This window comes from Haliotis rufescens, unplaced genomic scaffold (genome assembly GCF_023055435.1).
Source record: "Haliotis rufescens isolate VD_foot unplaced genomic scaffold, xgHalRufe1.0.p SCAF_2, whole genome shotgun sequence".
Classification (NCBI taxonomy): Eukaryota; Metazoa; Mollusca; class Gastropoda; order Lepetellida; family Haliotidae; genus Haliotis; species Haliotis rufescens.
Genome location: NW_025963890.1, coordinates 12,791,155 through 12,811,287, shown reverse-complemented (window position 1 = coordinate 12,811,287; position 20,133 = coordinate 12,791,155). Strand labels below are relative to the sequence as shown.

Below are 20,133 nucleotides of genomic sequence, written 5' to 3'. Positions count from 1 at the left end.
GTTATAACATTAGCTTTGCGCAGTGGCGGTACCATAGCCAATGAGGTCCATCCGAGGCGTGGTTATTGCTAGTTGAAAACTAATCCCAATACCCCGCGCTGACGCCCTTCACTGGGCGGCATGCGCAATTTTTGTTAGCTCCTACGGGGGCCTCATAACTAATATAAAAATAGAACTTCAATTGAGGAAAACAGTGGGTTTTTTTTCTTATTCGCTTCACACACACAACCCGAACATTATGATCTTGTCATTCTAGTTTCATCTTGTTACGACTGGCTGTGTATTGAACAAAAACTATTCCTCCATGTTATTGATACACAGCTATGCACATGTGAACGATTTAAAAGTATGACAGTTAGAGTTAATTGCCCTTGGACGGTTTTACGCCAGGTAGCGCGTATATGTCGTCTGGTAAACGTTCTACATATCATATGCTTTTGCTGCAGACGGATGTGATGTAATTCCGCGCATTCTGCGTCACCGTCGATTATTAATGATACCAAACACGTCTAAAACGACTTTATAATTTACCTAAAGCTTTTGAGAGTGTTACCACAATAGAACCAGAAACCACTAAAATGTACGCATAGAACCGAAATTAGTTTGATCGTTGTGCATGAATTAAGTTGCTACACTGAACGGTAACATGCATATATAGTTCATGTGTTTGGAAAGCCAGCCAAATCTCCTCCCTATAAAAGGACGTAATCACAAGACTGTAGTGTATTGCTAACGCAGTACATATACTAAAATTGGAACGATACAGAGAAGATTAGCATGGCCCCTGCGCAAGGATGACACGCAAATTCGTGAAGCGTTCCATATTTTTAATCTTTACATTCCACCCATTATTGACACAACAAGCTGCATCCAGCATTCAGGTGGCAATATGAGGCGAAGTTGATGTTCGCACTTTAATTGAGAGTTATATGAACGTTTATAAGTGAAATGAACAGACTGCATTATCAAACTTATATTTTCTCTCTTTCTTTCACCTGACGAGCTTTGTACATGCCCACGGTGGCATGGTGTGGAAAGGCACCCAGGGATAAACCGTCTCTATATGATTTGTTTAAAAACTTAGATCATTGTTTAGGATTTCTATGAAATCTCAGATTATCGCAGCCTCCACTTAATTATGTTTGAATGGATGATTATTCCCGCCGAGCACTGCTGTCGCGCATGTCACCTTGCTGTTAACATGAACGTATATCCTACGATGGCTTAAGCCCTCACTTCACTCATCATTGCCGCCTGTGTTAAATGAATTTAACATATTTCAATTGAGACTCAAGGTGTCTGCCCAAACTTTACTTATCCCCAGATGGTTACTAGGGTCGCACTTGAATGGGTGACTACTGCCAGTCAGTGTCAGGGCTTGTGGCTAATTAAACCGGCTTTCTTTTTGTTAAAGTATGCAAATTAGTTCAGACTAGGCATTGGTAGGTCCTTGAAACAACAACCTTCTTATGAACATGTTATAACATTAGCTTTGCGCAGTGGCGGTACCATAGCCAATGAGGTCCATCCGAGGCGTGGTTATTGCTAGTTGAAAACTAATCCCAATACCCTGCGCTGACGCCCTTCACTGGGCGGCATGCGCAATTTTTGTTAGCTCCTACGGGGGCCTCATAACTAATATAAAAATAGAACTTCAATTGAGTAAAACAGTGGGTTTTTTTTCTTATTCGCTTCACACACACAACCCGAACATTATGATCTTGTCATTCTAGTTTCATCTTGTTACGACTGGCTGTGTATTGAACAAAAACTATTCCTCCATGTTATTGATACACAGCTATGCACATGTGAACGATTTAAAAGTATGACAGTTAGAGTTAATTGCCCTTGGACGGTTTTACGCCAGGTAGCGCGTATATGTCGTCTGGTAAACGTTCTACATATCATATGCTTTTGCTGCAGACGGATGTGATGTAATTCCGCGCATTCTGCGTCACCGTCGATTATTAATGATACCAAACACGTCTAAAACGACTTTATAATTTACCTAAAGCTTTTGAGAGTGTTACAACAATAGAACCAGAAACCACTAAAATGTACGCATAGAACCGAAATTAGTTTGATCGTTGTGCATGAATTAAGTTGCTACACTGAACGGTAACATGCATATATAGTTCATGTGTTTGGAAAGCCAGCCAAATCTCCTCCCTATAAAAGGACGTAATCACAAGACTGTAGTGTATTGCTAACGCAGTACATATACTAAAATTGGAACGATACAGAGAAGATTAGCATGGCCCCTGCGCAAGGATGACACGCAAATTCGTGAAGCGTTCCATATTTTTAATCTTTACATTCCACCCATTATTGACACAACAAGCTGCATCCAGCATTCAGGTGGCAATATGAGGCGAAGTTGATGTTCGCACTTTAATTGAGAGTTATATGAACGTTTATAAGTGAAATGAACAGACTGCATTATCAAACTTATATTTTCTCTCTTTCTTTCACCTGACGAGCTTTGTACATGCCCACGGTGGCATGGTGTGGAAAGGCACCCAGGGATAAACCGTCTCTATATGATTTGTTTAAAAACTTAGATCATTGTTTAGGATTTCTATGAAATCTCAGATTATCGCAGCCTCCACTTAATTATGTTTGAATGGATGATTATTCCCGCCGAGCACTGCTGTCGCGCATGTCACCTTGCTGTTAACATGAACGTATATCCTACGATGGCTTAAGCCCTCACTTCACTCATCATTGCCGCCTGTGTTAAATGAATTTAACATATTTCAATTGAGACTCAAGGTGTCTGCCCAAACTTTACTTATCCCCAGATGGTTACTAGGGTCGCACTTGAATGGGTGACTACTGCCAGTCAGTGTCAGGGCTTGTGGCTAATTAAACCGGCTTTCTTTTTGTTAAAGTATGCAAATTAGTTCAGACTAGGCATTGGTAGGTCCTTGAAACAACAACCTTCTTATGAACATGTTATAACATTAGCTTTGCGCAGTGGCGGTACCATAGCCAATGAGGTCCATCCGAGGCGTGGTTATTGCTAGTTGAAAACTAATCCCAATACCCCGCGCTGACGCCCTTCACTGGGCGGCATGCGCAATTTTTGTTAGCTCCTACGGGGGCCTCATAACTAATATAAAAATAGAACTTCAATTGAGTAAAACAGTGGGTTTTTTTTCTTATTCGCTTCACACACACAACCCGAACATTATGATCTTGTCATTCTAGTTTCATCTTGTTACGACTGGCTGTGTATTGAACAAAAACTATTCCTCCATGTTATTGATACACAGCTATGCACATGTGAACGATTTAAAAGTATGACAGTTAGAGTTAATTGCCCTTGGACGGTTTTACGCCAGGTAGCGCGTATATGTCGTCTGGTAAACGTTCTACATATCATATGCTTTTGCTGCAGACGGATGTGATGTAATTCCGCGCATTCTGCGTCACCGTCGATTATTAATGATACCAAACACGTCTAAAACGACTTTATAATTTACCTAAAGCTTTTGAGAGTGTTACCACAATAGAACCAGAAACCACTAAAATGTACGCATAGAACCGAAATTAGTTTGATCGTTGTGCATGAATTAAGTTGCTACACTGAACGGTAACATGCATATATAGTTCATGTGTTTGGAAAGCCAGCCAAATCTCCTCCCTATAAAAGGACGTAATCACAAGACTGTAGTGTATTGCTAACGCAGTACATATACTAAAATTGGAACGATACAGAGAAGATTAGCATGGCCCCTGCGCAAGGATGACACGCAAATTCGTGAAGCGTTCCATATTTTTAATCTTTACATTCCACCCATTATTGACACAACAAGCTGCATCCAGCATTCAGGTGGCAATATGAGGCGAAGTTGATGTTCGCACTTTAATTGAGAGTTATATGAACGTTTATAAGTGAAATGAACAGACTGCATTATCAAACTTATATTTTCTCTCTTTCTTTCACCTGACGAGCTTTGTACATGCCCACGGTGGCATGGTGTGGAAAGGCACCCAGGGATAAACCGTCTCTATATGATTTGTTTAAAAACTTAGATCATTGTTTAGGATTTCTATGAAATCTCAGATTATCGCAGCCTCCACTTAATTATGTTTGAATGGATGATTATTCCCGCCGAGCACTGCTGTCGCGCATGTCACCTTGCTGTTAACATGAACGTATATCCTACGATGGCTTAAGCCCTCACTTCACTCATCATTGCCGCCTGTGTTAAATGAATTTAACATATTTCAATTGAGACTCAAGGTGTCTGCCCAAACTTTACTTATCCCCAGATGGTTACTAGGGTCGCACTTGAATGGGTGACTACTGCCAGTCAGTGTCAGGGCTTGTGGCTAATTAAACCGGCTTTCTTTTTGTTAAAGTATGCAAATTAGTTCAGACTAGGCATTGGTAGGTCCTTGAAACAACAACCTTCTTATGAACATGTTATAACATTAGCTTTGCGCAGTGGCGGTACCATAGCCAATGAGGTCCATCCGAGGCGTGGTTATTGCTAGTTGAAAACTAATCCCAATACCCCGCGCTGACGCCCTTCACTGGGCGGCATGCGCAATTTTTGTTAGCTCCTACGGGGGCCTCATAACTAATATAAAAATAGAACTTCAATTGAGTAAAACAGTGGGTTTTTTTTCTTATTCGCTTCACACACACAACCCGAACATTATGATCTTGTCATTCTAGTTTCATCTTGTTACGACTGGCTGTGTATTGAACAAAAACTATTCCTCCATGTTATTGATACACAGCTATGCACATGTGAACGATTTAAAAGTATGACAGTTAGAGTTAATTGCCCTTGGACGGTTTTACGCCAGGTAGCGCGTATATGTCGTCTGGTAAACGTTCTACATATCATATGCTTTTGCTGCAGACGGATGTGATTTAATTCCGCGCATTCTGCGTCACCGTCGATTATTAATGATACCAAACACGTCTAAAACGACTTTATAATTTACCTAAAGCTTTTGAGAGTGTTACCACAATAGAACCAGAAACCACTAAAATGTACGCATAGAACCGAAATTAGTTTGATCGTTGTGCATGAATTAAGTTGCTACACTGAACGGTAACATGCATATATAGTTCATGTGTTTGGAAAGCCAGCCAAATCTCCTCCCTATAAAAGGACGTAATCACAAGACTGTAGTGTATTGCTAACGCAGTACATATACTAAAATTGGAACGATACAGAGAAGATTAGCATGGCCCCTGCGCAAGGATGACACGCAAATTCGTGAAGCGTTCCATATTTTTAATCTTTACATTCCACCCATTATTGACACAACAAGCTGCATCCAGCATTCAGGTGGCAATATGAGGCGAAGTTGATGTTCGCACTTTAATTGAGAGTTATATGAACGTTTATAAGTGAAATGAACAGACTGCATTATCAAACTTATATTTTCTCTCTTTCTTTCACCTGACGAGCTTTGTACATGCCCACGGTGGCATGGTGTGGAAAGGCACCCAGGGATAAACCGTCTCTATATGATTTGTTTAAAAACTTAGATCATTGTTTAGGATTTCTATGAAATCTCAGATTATCGCAGCCTCCACTTAATTATGTTTGAATGGATGATTATTCCCGCCGAGCACTGCTGTCGCGCATGTCACCTTGCTGTTAACATGAACGTATATCCTACGATGGCTTAAGCCCTCACTTCACTCATCATTGCCGCCTGTGTTAAATGAATTTAACATATTTCAATTGAGACTCAAGGTGTCTGCCCAAACTTTACTTATCCCCAGATGGTTACTAGGGTCGCACTTGAATGGGTGACTACTGCCAGTCAGTGTCAGGGCTTGTGGCTAATTAAACCGGCTTTCTTTTTGTTAAAGTATGCAAATTAGTTCAGACTAGGCATTGGTAGGTCCTTGAAACAACAACCTTCTTATGAACATGTTATAACATTAGCTTTGCGCAGTGGCGGTACCATAGCCAATGAGGTCCATCCGAGGCGTGGTTATTGCTAGTTGAAAACTAATCCCAATACCCCGCGCTGACGCCCTTCACTGGGCGGCATGCGCAATTTTTGTTAGCTCCTACGGGGGCCTCATAACTAATATAAAAATAGAACATCAATTGAGGAAAACAGTGGGGTTTTTTTCTTATTCGCTTCACACACACAACCAGAACATTATGATCTTGTCATTCTAGTTTCATCTTGTTACGACTGGCTGTGTATTGAACAAAAACTATTCCTCCATGTTATTGATACACAGCTATGCACATGTGAACGATTTAAAAGTATGACAGTTAGAGTTAATTGCCCTTGGACGGTTTTACGCTAGGTAGCGCGTATATGTCGTCTGGTAAACGTTCTACATATCATATGCTTTTGCTGCAGACGGATGTGATGTAATTCCGCGCATTCTGCGTCACCGTCGATTATTAATGATACCAAACACGTCTAAAACGACTTTATAATTTACCTAAAGCTTTTGAGAGTGTTACCACAATAGAACCAGAAACCACTAAAATGTACGCATAGAACCGAAATTAGTTTGATCGTTGTGCATGAATTAAGTTGCTACACTGAACGGTAACATGCATATATAGTTCATGTGTTTGGAAAGCCAGCCAAATCTCCTCCCTATAAAAGGACGTAATCACAAGACTGTAGTGTATTGCTAACGCAGTACATATACTAAAATTGGAACGATACAGAGAAGATTAGCATGGCCCCTGCGCAAGGATGACACGCAAATTCGTGAAGCGTTCCATATTTTTAATCTTTACATTCCACCCATTATTGACACAACAAGCTGCATCCAGCATTCAGGTGGCAATATGAGGCGAAGTTGATGTTCGCACTTTAATTGAGAGTTATATGAACGTTTATAAGTGAAATGAACAGACTGCATTATCAAACTTATATTTTCTCTCTTTCTTTCACCTGACGAGCTTTGTACATGCCCACGGTGGCATGGTGTGGAAAGGCACCCAGGGATAAACCGTCTCTATATGATTTGTTTAAAAACTTAGATCATTGTTTAGGATTTCTATGAAATCTCAGATTATCGCAGCCTCCACTTAATTATGTTTGAATGGATGATTATTCCCGCCGAGCACTGCTGTCGCGCATGTCACCTTGCTGTTAACATGAACGTATATCCTACGATGGCTTAAGCCCTCACTTCACTCATCATTGCCGCCTGTGTTAAATGAATTTAACATATTTCAATTGAGACTCAAGGTGTCTGCCCAAACTTTACTTATCCCCAGATGGTTACTAGGGTCGCACTTGAATGGGTGACTACTGCCAGTCAGTGTCAGGGCTTGTGGCTAATTAAACCGGCTTTCTTTTTGTTAAAGTATGCAAATTAGTTCAGACTAGGCATTGGTAGGTCCTTGAAACAACAACCTTCTTATGAACATGTTATAACATTAGCTTTGAGCAGTGGCGGTACCATAGCCAATGAGGTCCATCCGAGGCGTGGTTATTGCTAGTTGAAAACTAATCCCAATACCCCGCGCTGACGCCCTTCACTGGGCGGCATGCGCAATTTTTGTTAGCTCCTACGGGGGCCTCATAACTAATATAAAAATAGAACATCAATTGAGGAAAACAGTGGGGTTTTTTTCTTATTCGCTTCACACACACAACCAGAACATTATGATCTTGTCATTCTAGTTTCATCTTGTTACGACTGGCTGTGTATTGAACAAAAACTATTCCTCCATGTTATTGATACACAGCTATGCACATGTGAACGATTTAAAAGTATGACAGTTAGAGTTAATTGCCCTTGGACGGTTTTACGCTAGGTAGCGCGTATATGTCGTCTGGTAAACGTTCTACATATCATATGCTTTTGCTGCAGACGGATGTGATGTAATTCCGCGCATTCTGCGTCACCGTCGATTATTAATGATACCAAACACGTCTAAAACGACTTTATAATTTACCTAAAGCTTTTGAGAGTGTTACCACAATAGAACCAGAAACCACTAAAATGTACGCATAGAACCGAAATTAGTTTGATCGTTGTGCATGAATTAAGTTGCTACACTGAACGGTAACATGCATATATAGTTCATGTGTTTGGAAAGCCAGCCAAATCTCCTCCCTATAAAAGGACGTAATCACAAGACTGTAGTGTATTGCTAACGCAGTACATATACTAAAATTGGAACGATACAGAGAAGATTAGCATGGCCCCTGCGCAAGGATGACACGCAAATTCGTGAAGCGTTCCATATTTTTAATCTTTACATTCCACCCATTATTGACACAACAAGCTGCATCCAGCATTCAGGTGGCAATATGAGGCGAAGTTGATGTTCGCACTTTAATTGAGAGTTATATGAACGTTTATAAGTGAAATGAACAGACTGCATTATCAAACTTATATTTTCTCTCTTTCTTTCACCTGACGAGCTTTGTACATGCCCACGGTGGCATGGTGTGGAAAGGCACCCAGGGATAAACCGTCTCTATATGATTTGTTTAAAAACTTAGATCATTGTTTAGGATTTCTATGAAATCTCAGATTATCGCAGCCTCCACTTAATTATGTTTGAATGGATGATTATTCCCGCCGAGCACTGCTGTCGCGCATGTCACCTTGCTGTTAACATGAACGTATATCCTACGATGGCTTAAGCCCTCACTTCACTCATCATTGCCGCCTGTGTTAAATGAATTTAACATATTTCAATTGAGACTCAAGGTGTCTGCCCAAACTTTACTTATCCCCAGATGGTTACTAGGGTCGCACTTGAATGGGTGACTACTGCCAGTCAGTGTCAGGGCTTGTGGCTAATTAAACCGGCTTTCTTTTTGTTAAAGTATGCAAATTAGTTCAGACTAGGCATTGGTAGGTCCTTGAAACAACAACCTTCTTATGAACATGTTATAACATTAGCTTTGCGCAGTGGCGGTACCATAGCCAATGAGGTCCATCCGAGGCGTGGTTATTGCTAGTTGAAAACTAATCCCAATACCCCGCGCTGACGCCCTTCACTGGGCGGCATGCGCAATTTTTGTTAGCTCCTACGGGGGCCTCATAACTAATATAAAAATAGAACATCAATTGAGGAAAACAGTGGGGTTTTTTTCTTATTCGCTTCACACACACAACCAGAACATTATGATCTTGTCATTCTAGTTTCATCTTGTTACGACTGGCTGTGTATTGAACAAAAACTATTCCTCCATGTTATTGATACACAGCTATGCACATGTGAACGATTTAAAAGTATGACAGTTAGAGTTAATTGCCCTTGGACGGTTTTACGCTAGGTAGCGCGTATATGTCGTCTGGTAAACGTTCTACATATCATATGCTTTTGCTGCAGACGGATGTGATGTAATTCCGCGCATTCTGCGTCACCGTCGATTATTAATGATACCAAACACGTCTAAAACGACTTTATAATTTACCTAAAGCTTTTGAGAGTGTTACCACAATAGAACCAGAAACCACTAAAATGTACGCATAGAACCGAAATTAGTTTGATCGTTGTGCATGAATTAAGTTGCTACACTGAACGGTAACATGCATATATAGTTCATGTGTTTGGAAAGCCAGCCAAATCTCCTCCCTATAAAAGGACGTAATCACAAGACTGTAGTGTATTGCTAACGCAGTACATATACTAAAATTGGAACGATACAGAGAAGATTAGCATGGCCCCTGCGCAAGGATGACACGCAAATTCGTGAAGCGTTCCATATTTTTAATCTTTACATTCCACCCATTATTGACACAACAAGCTGCATCCAGCATTCAGGTGGCAATATGAGGCGAAGTTGATGTTCGCACTTTAATTGAGAGTTATATGAACGTTTATAAGTGAAATGAACAGACTGCATTATCAAACTTATATTTTCTCTCTTTCTTTCACCTGACGAGCTTTGTACATGCCCACGGTGGCATGGTGTGGAAAGGCACCCAGGGATAAACCGTCTCTATATGATTTGTTTAAAAACTTAGATCATTGTTTAGGATTTCTATGAAATCTCAGATTATCGCAGCCTCCACTTAATTATGTTTGAATGGATGATTATTCCCGCCGAGCACTGCTGTCGCGCATGTCACCTTGCTGTTAACATGAACGTATATCCTACGATGGCTTAAGCCCTCACTTCACTCATCATTGCCGCCTGTGTTAAATGAATTTAACATATTTCAATTGAGACTCAAGGTGTCTGCCCAAACTTTACTTATCCCCAGATGGTTACTAGGGTCGCACTTGAATGGGTGACTACTGCCAGTCAGTGTCAGGGCTTGTGGCTAATTAAACCGGCTTTCTTTTTGTTAAAGTATGCAAATTAGTTCAGACTAGGCATTGGTAGGTCCTTGAAACAACAACCTTCTTATGAACATGTTATAACATTAGCTTTGCGCAGTGGCGGTACCATAGCCAATGAGGTCCATCCGAGGCGTGGTTATTGCTAGTTGAAAACTAATCCCAATATCCCGCGCTGACGCCCTTCACTGGGCGGCATGCGCAATTTTTGTTAGCTCCTACGGGGGCCTCATAACTAATATAAAAATAGAACATCAATTGAGGAAAACAGTGGGTTTTTTTTTCTTATTCGCTTCACACACACAACCAGAACATTATGATCTTGTCATTCTAGTTTCATCTTGTTACGACAGGCTGTGTATTGAACAAAAACTATTCCTCCATGTTATTGATACACAGCTATGCACATGTGAACGATTTAAAAGTATGACAGTTAGAGTTAATTGCCCTTGGACGGTTTTACGCCAGGTAGCGCGTATATGTCGTCTGGTAAACGTTCTACATATCATATGCTTTTGCTGCAGACGGATGTGATGTAATTCCGCGCATTCTGCGTCACCGTCGATTATTAATGATACCAAACACGTCTAAAACGACTTTATAATTTACCTAAAGCTTTTGAGAGTGTTACCACAATAGAACCAGAAACCACTAAAATGTACGCATAGAACCGAAATTAGTTTGATCGTTGTGCATGAATTAAGTTGCTACACTGAACGGTAACATGCATATATAGTTCATGTGTTTGGAAAGCCAGCCAAATCTCCTCCCTATAAAAGGACGTAATCACAAGACTGTAGTGTATTGCTAACGCAGTACATATACTAAAATTGGAACGATACAGAGAAGATTAGCATGGCCCCTGCGCAAGGATGACACGCAAATTCGTGAAGCGTTCCATATTTTTAATCTTTACATTCCACCCATTATTGACACAACAAGCTGCATCCAGCATTCAGGTGGCAATATGAGGCGAAGTTGATGTTCGCACTTTAATTGAGAGTTATATGAACGTTTATAAGTGAAATGAACAGACTGCATTATCAAACTTATATTTTCTCTCTTTCTTTCACCTGACGAGCTTTGTACATGCCCACGGTGGCATGGTGTGGAAAGGCACCCAGGGATAAACCGTCTCTATATGATTTGTTTAAAAACTTAGATCATTGTTTAGGATTTCTATGAAATCTCAGATTATCGCAGCCTCCACTTAATTATGTTTGAATGGATGATTATTCCCGCCGAGCACTGCTGTCGCGCATGTCACCTTGCTGTTAACATGAACGTATATCCTACGATGGCTTAAGCCCTCACTTCACTCATCATTGCCGCCTGTGTTAAATGAATTTAACATATTTCAATTGAGACTCAAGGTGTCTGCCCAAACTTTACTTATCCCCAGATGGTTACTAGGGTCGCACTTGAATGGGTGACTACTGCCAGTCAGTGTCAGGGCTTGTGGCTAATTAAACCGGCTTTCTTTTTGTTAAAGTATGCAAATTAGTTCAGACTAGGCATTGGTAGGTCCTTGAAACAACAACCTTCTTATGAACATGTTATAACATTAGCTTTGCGCAGTGGCGGTACCATAGCCAATGAGGTCCATCCGAGGCGTGGTTATTGCTAGTTGAAAACTAATCCCAATACCCCGCGCTGACGCCCTTCACTGGGCGGCATGCGCAATTTTTGTTAGCTCCTACGGGGGCCTCATAACTAATATAAAAATAGAACATCAATTGAGGAAAACAGTGGGGTTTTTTTCTTATTCGCTTCACACACACAACCAGAACATTATGATCTTGTCATTCTAGTTTCATCTTGTTACGACTGGCTGTGTATTGAACAAAAACTATTCCTCCATGTTATTGATACACAGCTATGCACATGTGAACGATTTAAAAGTATGACAGTTAGAGTTAATTGCCCTTGGACGGTTTTACGCTAGGTAGCGCGTATATGTCGTCTGGTAAACGTTCTACATATCATATGCTTTTGCTGCAGACGGATGTGATGTAATTCCGCGCATTCTGCGTCACCGTCGATTATTAATGATACCAAACACGTCTAAAACGACTTTATAATTTACCTAAAGCTTTTGAGAGTGTTACCACAATAGAACCAGAAACCACTAAAATGTACGCATAGAACCGAAATTAGTTTGATCGTTGTGCATGAATTAAGTTGCTACACTGAACGGTAACATGCATATATAGTTCATGTGTTTGGAAAGCCAGCCAAATCTCCTCCCTATAAAAGGACGTAATCACAAGACTGTAGTGTATTGCTAACGCAGTACATATACTAAAATTGGAACGATACAGAGAAGATTAGCATGGCCCCTGCGCAAGGATGACACGCAAATTCGTGAAGCGTTCCATATTTTTAATCTTTACATTCCACCCATTATTGACACAACAAGCTGCATCCAGCATTCAGGTGGCAATATGAGGCGAAGTTGATGTTCGCACTTTAATTGAGAGTTATATGAACGTTTATAAGTGAAATGAACAGACTGCATTATCAAACTTATATTTTCTCTCTTTCTTTCACCTGACGAGCTTTGTACATGCCCACGGTGGCATGGTGTGGAAAGGCACCCAGGGATAAACCGTCTCTATATGATTTGTTTAAAAACTTAGATCATTGTTTAGGATTTCTATGAAATCTCAGATTATCGCAGCCTCCACTTAATTATGTTTGAATGGATGATTATTCCCGCCGAGCACTGCTGTCGCGCATGTCACCTTGCTGTTAACATGAACGTATATCCTACGATGGCTTAAGCCCTCACTTCACTCATCATTGCCGCCTGTGTTAAATGAATTTAACATATTTCAATTGAGACTCAAGGTGTCTGCCCAAACTTTACTTATCCCCAGATGGTTACTAGGGTCGCACTTGAATGGGTGACTACTGCCAGTCAGTGTCAGGGCTTGTGGCTAATTAAACCGGCTTTCTTTTTGTTAAAGTATGCAAATTAGTTCAGACTAGGCATTGGTAGGTCCTTGAAACAACAACCTTCTTATGAACATGTTATAACATTAGCTTTGCGCAGTGGCGGTACCATAGCCAATGAGGTCCATCCGAGGCGTGGTTATTGCTAGTTGAAAACTAATCCCAATACCCCGCGCTGACGCCCTTCACTGGGCGGCATGCGCAATTTTTGTTAGCTCCTACGGGGGCCTCATAACTAATATAAAAATAGAACATCAATTGAGGAAAACAGTGGGGTTTTTTTCTTATTCGCTTCACACACACAACCAGAACATTATGATCTTGTCATTCTAGTTTCATCTTGTTACGACTGGCTGTGTATTGAACAAAAACTATTCCTCCATGTTATTGATACACAGCTATGCACATGTGAACGATTTAAAAGTATGACAGTTAGAGTTAATTGCCCTTGGACGGTTTTACGCTAGGTAGCGCGTATATGTCGTCTGGTAAACGTTCTACATATCATATGCTTTTGCTGCAGACGGATGTGATGTAATTCCGCGCATTCTGCGTCACCGTCGATTATTAATGATACCAAACACGTCTAAAACGACTTTATAATTTACCTAAAGCTTTTGAGAGTGTTACCACAATAGAACCAGAAACCACTAAAATGTACGCATAGAACCGAAATTAGTTTGATCGTTGTGCATGAATTAAGTTGCTACACTGAACGGTAACATGCATATATAGTTCATGTGTTTGGAAAGCCAGCCAAATCTCCTCCCTATAAAAGGACGTAATCACAAGACTGTAGTGTATTGCTAACGCAGTACATATACTAAAATTGGAACGATACAGAGAAGATTAGCATGGCCCCTGCGCAAGGATGACACGCAAATTCGTGAAGCGTTCCATATTTTTAATCTTTACATTCCACCCATTATTGACACAACAAGCTGCATCCAGCATTCAGGTGGCAATATGAGGCGAAGTTGATGTTCGCACTTTAATTGAGAGTTATATGAACGTTTATAAGTGAAATGAACAGACTGCATTATCAAACTTATATTTTCTCTCTTTCTTTCACCTGACGAGCTTTGTACATGCCCACGGTGGCATGGTGTGGAAAGGCACCCAGGGATAAACCGTCTCTATATGATTTGTTTAAAAACTTAGATCATTGTTTAGGATTTCTATGAAATCTCAGATTATCGCAGCCTCCACTTAATTATGTTTGAATGGATGATTATTCCCGCCGAGCACTGCTGTCGCGCATGTCACCTTGCTGTTAACATGAACGTATATCCTACGATGGCTTAAGCCCTCACTTCACTCATCATTGCCGCCTGTGTTAAATGAATTTAACATATTTCAATTGAGACTCAAGGTGTCTGCCCAAACTTTACTTATCCCCAGATGGTTACTAGGGTCGCACTTGAATGGGTGACTACTGCCAGTCAGTGTCAGGGCTTGTGGCTAATTAAACCGGCTTTCTTTTTGTTAAAGTATGCAAATTAGTTCAGACTAGGCATTGGTAGGTCCTTGAAACAACAACCTTCTTATGAACATGTTATAACATTAGCTTTGCGCAGTGGCGGTACCATAGCCAATGAGGTCCATCCGAGGCGTGGTTATTGCTAGTTGAAAACTAATCCCAATACCCCGCGCTGACGCCCTTCACTGGGCGGCATGCGCAATTTTTGTTAGCTCCTACGGGGGCCTCATAACTAATATAAAAATAGAACTTCAATTGAGGAAAACAGTGGGGTTTTTTTTCTTATTCGCTTCACACACACAACCCGAACATTATGATCTTGTCATTCTAGTTTCATCTTGTTACGACAGGCTGTGTATTGAACAAAAACTATTCCTCCATGTTATGGATACACAGCTATGCACATGTGAACGATTTAAAAGTATGACAGTTAGAGTTAATTGCCCTTGGACGGTTTTACGCCAGGTAGCGCGTATATGTCGTCTGGTAAACGTTCTACATATCATATGCTTTTGCTGCAGACGGATGTGATGTAATTCCGCGCATTCTGCGTCACCGTCGATTATTAATGATACCAAACACGTCTAAAACGACTTTATAATTTACCTAAAGCTTTTGAGAGTGTTACCACAATAGAACCAGAAACCACTAAAATGTACGCATAGAACCGAAATTAGTTTGATCGTTGTGCATGAATTAAGTTGCTACACTGAACGGTAACATGCATATATAGTTCATGTGTTTGGAAAGCCAGCCAAATCTCCTCCCTATAAAAGGACGTAATCACAAGACTGTAGTGTATTGCTAACGCAGTACATATACTAAAATTGGAACGATACAGAGAAGATTAGCATGGCCCCTGCGCAAGGATGACACGCAAATTCGTGAAGCGTTCCATATTTTTAATCTTTACATTCCACCCATTATTGACACAACAAGCTGCATCCAGCATTCAGGTGGCAATATGAGGCGAAGTTGATGTTCGCACTTTAATTGAGAGTTATATGAACGTTTATAAGTGAAATGAACAGACTGCATTATCAAACTTATATTTTCTCTCTTTCTTTCACCTGACGAGCTTTGTACATGCCCACGGTGGCATGGTGTGGAAAGGCACCCAGGGATAAACCGTCTCTATATGATTTGTTTAAAAACTTAGATCATTGTTTAGGATTTCTATGAAATCTCAGATTATCGCAGCCTCCACTTAATTATGTTTGAATGGATGATTATTCCCGCCGAGCACTGCTGTCGCGCATGTCACCTTGCTGTTAACATGAACGTATATCCTACGATGGCTTAAGCCCTCACTTCACTCATCATTGCCGCCTGTGTTAAATGAATTTAACATATTTCAATTGAGACTCAAGGTGTCTGCCCAAACTTTACTTATCCCCAGATGGTTACTAGGGTCGCACTTGAATGGGTGACTACTGCCAGTCAGTGTCAGGGCTTGTGGCTAATTAAACCGGCTTTCTTTTTGTTAAAGTATGCAAATTAGTTCAGACTAGGCATTGGTAGGTCCTTGAAACAACAACCTTCTTATGAACATGTTATAACATTAGCTTTGCGCAGTGGCGGTACCATAGCCAATGAGGTCCATCCGAGGCGTGGTTATTGCTAGTTGAAAACTAATCCCAATACCCCGCGCTGACGCCCTTCACTGGGCGGCATGCGCAATTTTTGTTAGCTCCTACGGGGGCCTCATAACTAATATAAAAATAGAACATCAATTGAGGAAAACAGTGGGGGTTTTTTCTTATTCGCTTCACACACACAACCAGAACATTATGATCTTGTCATTCTAGTTTCATCTTGTTACGACTGGCTGTGTATTGAACAAAAACTATTCCTCCATGTTATTGATACACAGCTATGCACATGTGAACGATTTAAAAGTATGACAGTTAGAGTTAATTGCCCTTGGACGGTTTTACGCTAGGTAGCGCGTATATGTCGTCTGGTAAACGTTCTACATATCATATGCTTTTGCTGCAGACGGATGTGATGTAATTCCGCGCATTCTGCGTCACCGTCGATTATTAATGATACCAAACACGTCTAAAACGACTTTATAATTTACCTAAAGCTTTTGAGAGTGTTACCACAATAGAACCAGAAACCACTAAAATGTACGCATAGAACCGAAATTAGTTTGATCGTTGTGCATGAATTAAGTTGCTACACTGAACGGTAACATGCATATATAGTTCATGTGTTTGGAAAGCCAGCCAAATCTCCTCCCTATAAAAGGACGTAATCACAAGACTGTAGTGTATTGCTAACGCAGTACATATACTAAAATTGGAACGATACAGAGAAGATTAGCATGGCCCCTGCGCAAGGATGACACGCAAATTCGTGAAGCGTTCCATATTTTTAATCTTTACATTCCACCCATTATTGACACAACAAGCTGCATCCAGCATTCAGGTGGCAATATGAGGCGAAGTTGATGTTCGCACTTTAATTGAGAGTTATATGAACGTTTATAAGTGAAATGAACAGACTGCATTATCAAACTTATATTTTCTCTCTTTCTTTCACCTGACGAGCTTTGTACATGCCCACGGTGGCATGGTGTGGAAAGGCACCCAGGGATAAACCGTCTCTATATGATTTGTTTAAAAACTTAGATCATTGTTTAGGATTTCTATGAAATCTCAGATTATCGCAGCCTCCACTTAATTATGTTTGAATGGATGATTATTCCCGCCGAGCACTGCTGTCGCGCATGTCACCTTGCTGTTAACATGAACGTATATCCTACGATGGCTTAAGCCCTCACTTCACTCATCATTGCCGCCTGTGTTAAATGAATTTAACATATTTCAATTGAGACTCAAGGTGTCTGCCCAAACTTTACTTATCCCCAGATGGTTACTAGGGTCGCACTTGAATGGGTGACTACTGCCAGTCAGTGTCAGGGCTTGTGGCTAATTAAACCGGCTTTCTTTTTGTTAAAGTATGCAAATTAGTTCAGACTAGGCATTGGTAGGTCCTTGAAACAACAACCTTCTTATGAACATGTTATAACATTAGCTTTGCGCAGTGGCGGTACCATAGCCAATGAGGTCCATCCGAGGCGTGGTTATTGCTAGTTGAAAACTAATCCCAATACCCCGCGCTGACGCCCTTCACTGGGCGGCATGCGCAATTTTTGTTAGCTCCTACGGGGGCCTCATAACTAATATAAAAATAGAACATCAATTGAGGAAAACAGTGGGGTTTTTTTCTTATTCGCTTCACACACACAACCAGAACATTATGATCTTGTCATTCTAGTTTCATCTTGTTACGACTGGCTGTGTATTGAACAAAAACTATTCCTCCATGTTATTGATACACAGCTATGCACATGTGAACGATTTAAAAGTATGACAGTTAGAGTTAATTGCCCTTGGACGGTTTTACGCTAGGTAGCGCGTATATGTCGTCTGGTAAACGTTCTACATATCATATGCTTTTGCTGCAGACGGATGTGATGTAATTCCGCGCATTCTGCGTCACCGTCGATTATTAATGATACCAAACACGTCTAAAACGACTTTATAATTTACCTAAAGCTTTTGAGAGTGTTACCACAATAGAACCAGAAACCACTAAAATGTACGCATAGAACCGAAATTAGTTTGATCGTTGTGCATGAATTAAGTTGCTACACTGAACGGTAACATGCATATATAGTTCATGTGTTTGGAAAGCCAGCCAAATCTCCTCCCTATAAAAGGACGTAATCACAAGACTGTAGTGTATTGCTAACGCAGTACATATACTAAAATTGGAACGATACAGAGAAGATTAGCATGGCCCCTGCGCAAGGATGACACGCAAATTCGTGAAGCGTTCCATATTTTTAATCTTTACATTCCACCCATTATTGACACAACAAGCTGCATCCAGCATTCAGGTGGCAATATGAGGCGAAGTTGATGTTCGCACTTTAATTGAGAGTTATATGAACGTTTATAAGTGAAATGAACAGACTGCATTATCAAACTTATATTTTCTCTCTTTCTTTCACCTGACGAGCTTTGTACATGCCCACGGTGGCATGGTGTGGAAAGGCACCCAGGGATAAACCGTCTCTATATGATTTGTTTAAAAACTTAGATCATTGTTTAGGATTTCTATGAAATCTCAGATTATCGCAGCCTCCACTTAATTATGTTTGAATGGATGATTATTCCCGCCGAGCACTGCTGTCGCGCATGTCACCTTGCTGTTAACATGAACGTATATCCTACGATGGCTTAAGCCCTCACTTCACTCATCATTGCCGCCTGTGTTAAATGAATTTAACATATTTCAATTGAGACTCAAGGTGTCTGCCCAAACTTTACTTATCCCCAGATGGTTACTAGGGTCGCACTTGAATGGGTGACTACTGCCAGTCAGTGTCAGGGCTTGTGGCTAATTAAACCGGCTTTCTTTTTGTTAAAGTATGCAAATTAGTTCAGACTAGGCATTGGTAGGTCCTTGAAACAACAACCTTCTTATGAACATGTTATAACATTAGCTTTGCGCAGTGGCGGTACCATAGCCAATGAGGTCCATCCGAGGCGTGGTTATTGCTAGTTGAAAACTAATCCCAATACCCCGCGCTGACGCCCTTCACTGGGCGGCATGCGCAATTTTTGTTAGCTCCTACGGGGGCCTCATAACTAATATAAAAATAGAACATCAATTGAGGAAAACAGTGGGGTTTTTTTCTTATTCGCTTCACACACACAACCAGAACATTATGATCTTGTCATTCTAGTTTCATCTTGTTACGACTGGCTGTGTATTGAACAAAAACTATTCCTCCATGTTATTGATACACAGCTATGCACATGTGAACGATTTAAAAGTATGACAGTTAGAGTTAATTGCCCTTGGACGGTTTTACGCTAGGTAGCGCGTATATGTCGTCTGGTAAACGTTCTACATATCATATGCTTTTGCTGCAGACGGATGTGATGTAATTCCGCGCATTCTGCGTCACCGTCGATTATTAATGATACCAAACACGTCTAAAACGACTTTATAATTTACCTAAAGCTTTTGAGAGTGTTACCACAATAGAACCAGAAACCACTAAAATGTACGCATAGAACCGAAATTAGTTTGATCGTTGTGCATGAATTAAGTTGCTACACTGAACGGTAACATGCATATATAGTTCATGTGTTTGGAAAGCCAGCCAAATCTCCTCCCTATAAAAGGACGTAATCACAAGACTGTAGTGTATTGCTAACGCAGTACATATACTAAAATTGGAACGATACAGAGAAGATTAGCATGGCCCCTGCGCAAGGATGACACGCAAATTCGTGAAGCGTTCCATATTTTTAATCTTTACATTCCACCCATTATTGACACAACAAGCTGCATCCAGCATTCAGGTGGCAATATGAGGCGAAGTTGATGTTCGCACTTTAATTGAGAGTTATA

The 20,133-nt window shown here is 40.7% G+C and overlaps 28 non-coding genes across 28 annotated transcripts; all 28 read left to right on the top strand.

Annotated features, from left to right (window-relative positions):
• Window positions 1-11: 11 nt before the first annotated feature.
• Window positions 12-150, top strand: LOC125382251. Its single transcript, XR_007222465.1, has one exon. It is a non-coding gene; the product is annotated as a U4 spliceosomal RNA (small nuclear RNA).
• Window positions 151-723: 573 nt separating this feature from the next.
• On the top strand, window positions 724-829 carry LOC125382207. The gene has a single exon (XR_007222418.1). It is a non-coding gene; the product is annotated as a U6 spliceosomal RNA (small nuclear RNA).
• A 659-nt stretch (window positions 830-1,488) lies between these two features.
• On the top strand, window positions 1,489-1,627 carry LOC125382167. The gene has a single exon (XR_007222379.1). It is a non-coding gene; the product is annotated as a U4 spliceosomal RNA (small nuclear RNA).
• Window positions 1,628-2,200: 573 nt separating this feature from the next.
• LOC125382206 lies at window positions 2,201-2,306 on the top strand. Its single transcript, XR_007222417.1, has one exon. It is a non-coding gene; the product is annotated as a U6 spliceosomal RNA (small nuclear RNA).
• Window positions 2,307-2,965: 659 nt separating this feature from the next.
• On the top strand, window positions 2,966-3,104 carry LOC125382249. The gene has a single exon (XR_007222463.1). It is a non-coding gene; the product is annotated as a U4 spliceosomal RNA (small nuclear RNA).
• Window positions 3,105-3,677: 573 nt separating this feature from the next.
• LOC125382205 lies at window positions 3,678-3,783 on the top strand. The gene has a single exon (XR_007222416.1). It is a non-coding gene; the product is annotated as a U6 spliceosomal RNA (small nuclear RNA).
• A 659-nt stretch (window positions 3,784-4,442) lies between these two features.
• LOC125382247 lies at window positions 4,443-4,581 on the top strand. The gene has a single exon (XR_007222459.1). It is a non-coding gene; the product is annotated as a U4 spliceosomal RNA (small nuclear RNA).
• A 573-nt stretch (window positions 4,582-5,154) lies between these two features.
• LOC125382204 lies at window positions 5,155-5,260 on the top strand. The gene has a single exon (XR_007222415.1). It is a non-coding gene; the product is annotated as a U6 spliceosomal RNA (small nuclear RNA).
• Window positions 5,261-5,919: 659 nt separating this feature from the next.
• LOC125382241 lies at window positions 5,920-6,058 on the top strand. Its single transcript, XR_007222452.1, has one exon. It is a non-coding gene; the product is annotated as a U4 spliceosomal RNA (small nuclear RNA).
• Window positions 6,059-6,631: 573 nt separating this feature from the next.
• On the top strand, window positions 6,632-6,737 carry LOC125382203. Its single transcript, XR_007222414.1, has one exon. It is a non-coding gene; the product is annotated as a U6 spliceosomal RNA (small nuclear RNA).
• A 659-nt stretch (window positions 6,738-7,396) lies between these two features.
• Window positions 7,397-7,535, top strand: LOC125382166. The gene has a single exon (XR_007222378.1). It is a non-coding gene; the product is annotated as a U4 spliceosomal RNA (small nuclear RNA).
• A 573-nt stretch (window positions 7,536-8,108) lies between these two features.
• LOC125382202 lies at window positions 8,109-8,214 on the top strand. Its single transcript, XR_007222413.1, has one exon. It is a non-coding gene; the product is annotated as a U6 spliceosomal RNA (small nuclear RNA).
• A 659-nt stretch (window positions 8,215-8,873) lies between these two features.
• LOC125382231 lies at window positions 8,874-9,012 on the top strand. Its single transcript, XR_007222442.1, has one exon. It is a non-coding gene; the product is annotated as a U4 spliceosomal RNA (small nuclear RNA).
• A 573-nt stretch (window positions 9,013-9,585) lies between these two features.
• On the top strand, window positions 9,586-9,691 carry LOC125382201. Its single transcript, XR_007222412.1, has one exon. It is a non-coding gene; the product is annotated as a U6 spliceosomal RNA (small nuclear RNA).
• A 659-nt stretch (window positions 9,692-10,350) lies between these two features.
• Window positions 10,351-10,489, top strand: LOC125382278. Its single transcript, XR_007222496.1, has one exon. It is a non-coding gene; the product is annotated as a U4 spliceosomal RNA (small nuclear RNA).
• Window positions 10,490-11,063: 574 nt separating this feature from the next.
• Window positions 11,064-11,169, top strand: LOC125382200. Its single transcript, XR_007222411.1, has one exon. It is a non-coding gene; the product is annotated as a U6 spliceosomal RNA (small nuclear RNA).
• Window positions 11,170-11,828: 659 nt separating this feature from the next.
• LOC125382220 lies at window positions 11,829-11,967 on the top strand. Its single transcript, XR_007222431.1, has one exon. It is a non-coding gene; the product is annotated as a U4 spliceosomal RNA (small nuclear RNA).
• A 573-nt stretch (window positions 11,968-12,540) lies between these two features.
• LOC125382199 lies at window positions 12,541-12,646 on the top strand. The gene has a single exon (XR_007222410.1). It is a non-coding gene; the product is annotated as a U6 spliceosomal RNA (small nuclear RNA).
• A 659-nt stretch (window positions 12,647-13,305) lies between these two features.
• LOC125382209 lies at window positions 13,306-13,444 on the top strand. The gene has a single exon (XR_007222420.1). It is a non-coding gene; the product is annotated as a U4 spliceosomal RNA (small nuclear RNA).
• A 573-nt stretch (window positions 13,445-14,017) lies between these two features.
• Window positions 14,018-14,123, top strand: LOC125382197. The gene has a single exon (XR_007222408.1). It is a non-coding gene; the product is annotated as a U6 spliceosomal RNA (small nuclear RNA).
• A 659-nt stretch (window positions 14,124-14,782) lies between these two features.
• LOC125382198 lies at window positions 14,783-14,921 on the top strand. Its single transcript, XR_007222409.1, has one exon. It is a non-coding gene; the product is annotated as a U4 spliceosomal RNA (small nuclear RNA).
• Window positions 14,922-15,495: 574 nt separating this feature from the next.
• Window positions 15,496-15,601, top strand: LOC125382196. The gene has a single exon (XR_007222407.1). It is a non-coding gene; the product is annotated as a U6 spliceosomal RNA (small nuclear RNA).
• Window positions 15,602-16,260: 659 nt separating this feature from the next.
• Window positions 16,261-16,399, top strand: LOC125382187. The gene has a single exon (XR_007222398.1). It is a non-coding gene; the product is annotated as a U4 spliceosomal RNA (small nuclear RNA).
• A 573-nt stretch (window positions 16,400-16,972) lies between these two features.
• Window positions 16,973-17,078, top strand: LOC125382195. Its single transcript, XR_007222406.1, has one exon. It is a non-coding gene; the product is annotated as a U6 spliceosomal RNA (small nuclear RNA).
• A 659-nt stretch (window positions 17,079-17,737) lies between these two features.
• On the top strand, window positions 17,738-17,876 carry LOC125382181. The gene has a single exon (XR_007222393.1). It is a non-coding gene; the product is annotated as a U4 spliceosomal RNA (small nuclear RNA).
• Window positions 17,877-18,449: 573 nt separating this feature from the next.
• Window positions 18,450-18,555, top strand: LOC125382194. The gene has a single exon (XR_007222405.1). It is a non-coding gene; the product is annotated as a U6 spliceosomal RNA (small nuclear RNA).
• A 659-nt stretch (window positions 18,556-19,214) lies between these two features.
• LOC125382171 lies at window positions 19,215-19,353 on the top strand. Its single transcript, XR_007222383.1, has one exon. It is a non-coding gene; the product is annotated as a U4 spliceosomal RNA (small nuclear RNA).
• Window positions 19,354-19,926: 573 nt separating this feature from the next.
• On the top strand, window positions 19,927-20,032 carry LOC125382193. The gene has a single exon (XR_007222404.1). It is a non-coding gene; the product is annotated as a U6 spliceosomal RNA (small nuclear RNA).
• The last annotated feature ends 101 nt before the right edge of the window (window positions 20,033-20,133 follow it).